This window comes from Octopus bimaculoides, chromosome 24 (assembly GCF_046866305.1).
Source record: "Octopus bimaculoides isolate indiv1 chromosome 24, ASM4686630v1, whole genome shotgun sequence".
Taxonomy (NCBI): domain Eukaryota; kingdom Metazoa; phylum Mollusca; class Cephalopoda; order Octopoda; family Octopodidae; genus Octopus; species Octopus bimaculoides.
Genome location: NC_142951.1, coordinates 29084769 through 29092268, shown reverse-complemented (window position 1 = coordinate 29092268; position 7500 = coordinate 29084769). Strand labels below are relative to the sequence as shown.

General features: G+C 36.9%; 1 protein-coding gene across 4 annotated transcripts in view; it reads left to right on the top strand.

Moving 5' to 3' along the window:
- Positions 1-7500, top strand: part of LOC106879040 (orexin receptor type 2) — an 83500-nt gene that overhangs the window by 28283 nt on the left and 47717 nt on the right. The window lies entirely within an intron of this gene.

Here is a 7500-nt window from a genome sequence, read left to right as displayed (position 1 = left end):
CTGCGTGGCACCTTGGGCAAATGTGCTTCTACTTATGGCCTCGGGCTGACCAAAGCTTTGTGAGTGGATTTGGCGGGTGGAAACTAAAAGTCCGTCGTATGTATGTATGTATGTATGTATGTATGTATGTATAGAGTGTTAGGTGTGATGTACAGAAATTGAATATTAAGAAAATAAGTCGTCAGAATTTTGGAAAGGATTTTTTTCCAAAATTCTGCCGACTTTTTTTCTCAATCCACGACACATTCTTTTTTTTTTTCTCCTTGTTTCTTTCTGTGTTCCTTTCTATGGAAGAGCGTAGGCTCGAAACATTAAAGACTTTTCCACTTCCTGAGCGTTATACTAATACATCTGTTTCTTGTCTACAACACCTGTCTTCGTATTTTTTTTTTGTGAATTCTCTCCCTATATATATATATATATATATATATATATATATATATATATATATATATATATATATATATATACCTGATGATTGCGTAACGCATGAAAGTACTAGTTTATTTCAATACTGTAAAATTGTAAAATTGTAAACATTTCTAATAGTAAAACATGAAAATCAGATTAAGTTAGAATTTCATTGATGAATATACTCTCCTATACACCATCATACAAACTCGGATATATACCTGTATATGTTTATACAGGTACACAGTCCTTTGTCCGGAACCCTCGGGAACAATTGTGTTCTAAATTTCGTATTTGTTTCGGACTTCAGAACAAAAGCCAGCTGCTGTTGATTGCAAACTAGACATCAAAATAGACGTCCTACAACGGTAACAAAAGCACAGGTATACGTTCTCACAATCAGTGGGGAAAATAAATATCTGTAGAGTAATATACAGGTAAATGAAGTAGTGAGATAATTAAAATAACAAATGACAAAATACATATAGTATGATAAATTAAAACAAAAATACTCGACCTACAATCACTGGTGTACACATTACCATAATATTTCTATAGAGAGACGCATAAGTAATCATACTAATTTGAACAAGAGCAATCAGAGAGCGCAAACCTTCACCAAGGCAACACCAACATCCTCTCAACGATTAGCCAGAGATGATTTTTAAAATGAGAATATCTGAAATAAACTCGACCACTCTCACAAATGGGAATACTAAAAATGAACCCGACCAATCTCAAAAATTAAGTAAAAGAGCAGGAACAATAATCCAGAATCCTTGTCGGGTCCCCGGATCGATCCCAAAATCTAATTAGTTCGTGCCAGTAACGAGGCCAAACATCCCTGAAAGTTTCATCCGAATCCATGCAGCGGTTCTTGAGATAAGGTGTAAGTAATAAAGTAAGACTACAGTATGTATGTATGTACTCGTATGTATATACCGTGCTACTTCAATATATTTAAACTATGATAAAATTTGTTCGATATAATTAACATAATTTATACACGTTAGATACTTCTCCTTGTACATTTGGCAAATATCTGATATTAAATTAATTTTATAGCTGATAACTCATACGACATCCGTCTCTGGCTGATAAAGTCAGCCTCAGTTCTCTTTGAAATACTTAGCTATCAATTTGGTAGTTAATTTTATTGGAATCATACTCCTTCACATCCCATTCCCATTGAAGAACTTTCCATTGCTCTCCTGTGGATTTTGTCTGCTTCCTGTCTAAATAGCCCCTAAAAGGTTTAATAATCCTATGACCTGGTGTGCTAAGGTCTTGTGTTAACAGTTTAACTCCGGCAGGCTGTTGTCAATTTTCCAGATGTACTTTCTAGTTTTACAACGATATATATAGGCGCAGGTGTAGCTGTGTCGTAAGAAGCTTCCCAGCCACATGGTTCCGGGTTCAGTCCCATTGCGTTACTATCAATTGCAGACGTTTCTGGAACGTCTCTCAAATCTTTGTTTGTTGGACTTAAAACATTCGCCACTTTCATCACTTTTTTCCTGCTCGCCGTCTTTCATTGTCTTTTGATTTCAGTCATTGGGCTGCGGCCATGCTGGAGTACCTCCTTGAAGGGTTTTTAGTCGGACGCATTCACTCCAGTACCTATTTCTTTTAAAACCTGAGACTTATTTTACCGGTCTTTTTCGCCGCGTCATTAAGTTACGGTGACGTAACAATCCAACACCTGTTGTCCAAGAGTGGTGGAACACACACACCACACACACACACCACACACACACACACACACACACAGACATTCAATAACAGATTGGTGTAAAGTCTCTATATCCATCCCAGGACAGCCCTTTTTTTTTTTGTCATAGAAGTATTACCTTGATGACATTTTTCGGCAACTGCTGATTGCGTCTGATGCCTTCTACAAAAAACGCGACACAACCAACATTTCCGGTTGCATCTCGTGGGCCCTTATGGCTTCACTGTCTCTTTTGCTTACTAGATATTTGACAACAATCTCCTGTTTATGGACTCTAAATAAACAGCCTCCGAAATAGGATCCAGTGGTTGCAGCTGCACGTCATCCAAGAGCAGCTGCACTCCCTCTCAATATTAGTGTTCTTCAAGTATTCTGGTGACACTCCCATGCATAGTCATGTTTTGGTATGCTAAGAATTTTACGCCCAAGTCTTCTTTGAGGTGTGTTAGTCCAGCTGCTTTGGGGGTTGTCAGGACGAGAGTACTCTCTAAGGAGTTTTCTGTTGATTACGTAGGACGTTGTGCTCTGCGCTTTCCAGCCCAAGGTTAATGTATATATTTTTGGTGTTGTTCTTTCGCAGGTGATGTCTGAAAGATAATATACAACATTCGAAGGTTGTCTGCGCTGGTTTAGAACCTCAGCCTCTTTCGTCTCTTCTTAGAGATGGAGGAGGTATCACAGTATCTGTTGAAGATTCCATTCGATGTCTCAGAATCTTGTGCGTTTAAATAGCTATGGAGTGGATTTCCTCTGTAGACCAGTCAAGTATACCACATGTAGGTATCAGCACTTGTACGTCGAATGCAATGCATCGTAGAATATCGTCTTGAGAAATATAGAACGTAAAGAGCCGGAAGAAATGCTGCTAGGGGTGGCTGTGTGGTAAGTAGCTTGCTCACCAACCACATGGTTCCGGGTTCAGTCCCACTGCGTGGAACCTTCGCCAAGTGTCTTCTACTATAGCCTTGGACCGACCAAAGATTAGTGAGTGAACTTGGTAGACGGAAACTGAAAGAAGCCCGTCGTATATATATATATATATATATATATATATATATATATATATATATATATATGTATATGTATATATGTGTGTGTATGTTTGTGTGTGTGTGTGTGTGTGTTTGTCCCCACCCCACCATCGCGTGACAACCGATGCTGGAGCGTTTACGTCCCCGTAACTTAGCGGTTCGGCAAAAGAGACCGATAGAATAAGTACCAGGCTTACAAAGAACAAGTCGTGGGGGTCGAGTTGCACGACTAAAGCCGGTGCTCCAGCATGACCGCAGTCAAATGACTTAAAAACAAATAAAAGACCAAAAGAACAAGAATTTTGTCCGATGTGATAACGATTTTGCCAGTTCGCCAGTTTAAAAATAATAATAATGATAATAATAAAAATTATAATTGGTCTGACTTCTGAAAATTCAAAAGGTGAATTGGTGTGCAAAATTTCTTCAAGAGGACTAAACGCGCGTTGTTATTAATATATATATTTTTTGTTTCTTTTCTTCAAATCTTTGGAACCCGAAAAACGTTTGCCTAAAATAAACACTGACAATTCAATCAAGAAGACTATACATACATACATGCATACATTGTATATACGTGAAATTAACGTACAAGTGGCTGAGCGCTCCACAGACACGTGTACCCTTAATGTAGTTCTCAGGGAGATTCAGCGTGACACAGAGTGTGACAAGGTTGGCCCCTTTGAAATACAGGTACTACTCATTTTTGCTAGTTGAGTGGACTGGAGCAACGTGAAATAAAAGTGTCTTGCTTAAGGACAGAATGCGTCGCCAGGAATTGAACTAGCGACCATAGAATCATGAGCGGAATGCCCTAACCACTAAGCCACGCGCCTTCACATATACATATATGTATATATATATATATATATATATATATATATATATATATATATATATATATATATATATATATATATATATATATATATATATATATATATATATATATATATATATATATATATATATATATATATATATATATATATATATATATATATGTATATATATATATATATATATATATATATATATATATATATATATATATATATATATATATATATATATATATATATATATATATATGTATATATATATATATATATATATATATGTATGTATGTATAGACACACACACACACACACACGTACGAGATGGTGCTGAAAAGTTCCGGGCTTGGGGTAAAAGAAAATAGAGGAGAACCAGTTAATTATGACTGACACACTTATTGTAGCGGTCCCTCAGTTTTTCTAAGCCCTGTAAAAGAACTCAGAAGGTTGGGCCTCCAACCAGGCCTTCTGCGAGGCCCTTAAAGGCAGGAACTTTTCACAGCACACACTCACACACGCAAGCACACGCATGTCTATCTGTCAGCATGTCTGTCTATCAGTTTATTTACCTACCCACTTGTTTATGGCCTCATCTCCCTATCCAGTTGGGCCCATCACCCCTTTCCTTTTACCGCCTACCGTCTCAAAACACACAAAAGTCACCGCAATCGTTCGCCAGATGTCGCTACGTGTTCACTCCCGTCTAGACCATTTACAATGAATATATAAGATGAGCTGACAATTGAGTCTTGCTTTATCAAAAGGTGATACAACGCCAGAAACGCTAACAGCTCCACCACCACCACCACCACCGCCCCTAAAGAGTCAAGAGAAAGGCCATCTGGAAAGTAAGAAATAAGACAATAAGACAATAAGAAAATAAGAAATCCCCATTAGTGTTGTCTGTTTAAAAACTGTTGTCGTCATGACTTCCGTGATACTAAAAATTCTATGAACATTTTCTAATACCTAGTTCCTTTCCACCCACCCTGTATGTGTATATATATATATATTTGAAAAAACCTACAAGAGTAGGTTCAAGCGCTAATATTTATAAAACATGTGACATATTAATAGAAATCTGTAAATGTACAACCATCCAGATATCTGAGTACCTTATTATTTTTTCTAATATATAATTCCTGCACATCACCTCCAAACCTTCCAATATATATATATATATATATATATATATATATATATATATATATATATATATATATATATAAGTAGAGAGTAATGTCAAAACATTACGAAGGATATATTATAAATAATTAAGATTATTTATGAATATATCAGTGGCCAAACATGTTATCATAAAATATGAAGAAGAAAAACGTTTATAATTATAACTAAGAGGGTTAAAAACCCTTACATGTTAAAAATAGCAGCCAAAACCGCTATAAGTCCATTATATCACTCATATCATTTCTCCTCACGATAAAAACTATCTTCGGGCGACATGGCAAATAGAATTCACAACTTGAAAATAATTGGTTAATTCCTTCTTGCAAGGTTATGATGTGTGGGTTGAATCTGATGAATGTCTGAGGTATTTCACAACGTATGAAACTATTAGTAGCACATAATAACATGTATTGTGTCTATTAAATAACACACACACGCACGTCAACCAAATCCATTCTCAAGGTTTTGGTCGTCCCGAGGTTATAAGTAGAAGACACTTTAGCGATTGAAGAGGCCACAGGGGGAAGAGAGATTCCCGTGTGAATCCTCTTGTCCTGCCTATTGTTTTTCTGCATATACAGGCGGTGCTCCAGCATGGCCGCAGTCAAATGACTGAAACAAGTAACAGAATAAAAGAACAAAAGAATGCGTGTGTATGTGTGTGTGTATGAGTGTGTATGTGCATTTGTGTGTGTTTTAGATAGATAGATAGACAGACAGACAGACAGACAGACAGACAGACAGACAGACAAACAGACAGACAGACAAATAGATAGATAGATAGATAGATAGATAGATAGATAGATAGATAGACTGACAGACAGACAGATAGATAGATAGATAGATAGATAGATAGATAGATAGATAGATAGATAGATAGATAGATAGATAGACAGACAGATAGATAGATAGATAGACAGACAGACAGATAGATAGATAGATAGATAGATAGATAGATAGACAGACAGACAGACAGATAGATAGATAGATAGATAGATAGATAGATAGATAGATAGACAGACAGACAGACAGACAGACAAATACATACATACATACATACATACATACATGCATAGGCGGGGAGCAATGTGTAAATCCAACGTAGATGCCCGTTGCGTCAGTTACGTATGCATGAGGTGGCGTGAGGTCAGTACGTTCGTAACAATAAGCGATACGTGTGAATCTCTTTGGACATTGTTTAATAACTGATGGCCGCATATACGCATACGAACATTTGTCTGTCTGTCTGTTTGTCTGTATTTTAAATCTACACAGCAGACACACACACACACACACACACACACACATATATTCTCTTGTTTTTTTTTTTACTTAGTTCCAGTTATTAGACTGTGGCCATGCAGGGGAACAAGCATACTTATGGTAGGGAAGGAATGATGCAGATATTCGTGAGATTTTCGTGTTCTTTGATCACTGACAGCTTAGACAGAGAGAGATAGAGTCAGAGATAGATAGATAGATAGAGAGATAGAGAGAGAGAGAGAGAGAGAGAGAGAGAGAGAGAGAGAGAGAGAGAGAGAGAGAGAGTCAGACAGACACACAGATAGAGTGGCAGTCGAGAGAGCCATACAACGAAAGAGAAGACGAATATTAATTTACAAGCATATATCTGTAATTCCAACACACCACACACACAGACACACACACACACACACACATACGTGCATACAAAATGTGTTACTTTGGTTTTCTAAATTCCTTGAAACCCCACCCTCTCTCTCTCTCTCTCTTCTCCTTCCACCCCACCCCCCTTCCGCTTCCTACTCCTCCAAAGAACAGCTCTGGTTGCTAAGAAAACGAAGGAATTCAAACAACGACAACACTAACGAACTGGCTGTTGAATGTTCGTGAAGTTTTGCATATTTCGACTTTGCCACTTACAAATTGAATCTGTCGTATACTCGAAAGGGGATCCATTCCAATGCCCGAAACGTTAGGCATTTCAAGAGAATCGCTTAAACGCTTAAATACTAACACATTTAAACACTCATGTTGCCATTAATATTTCTCGTTTGTTCAGATGCTTATTTATAATTTGTTGTTGGTTGTTTATGTCAGCGTCTATGTATGTATGTATGTACGTATGTATGTATGTATTTTTGTATGTATGTATATATGTATGTACGTATGCATGTATGTGTGTATTTATGTATGTATTATTCATGTATGTGTGTATCTATGTACGTATGTATGTATGTATGTATGTTGTTTATAGTTTCAGCTCAGAGCTGCGGCCATGCTGATGCACCGCCGTGGAAATAAAATAGCAGAATAATATAA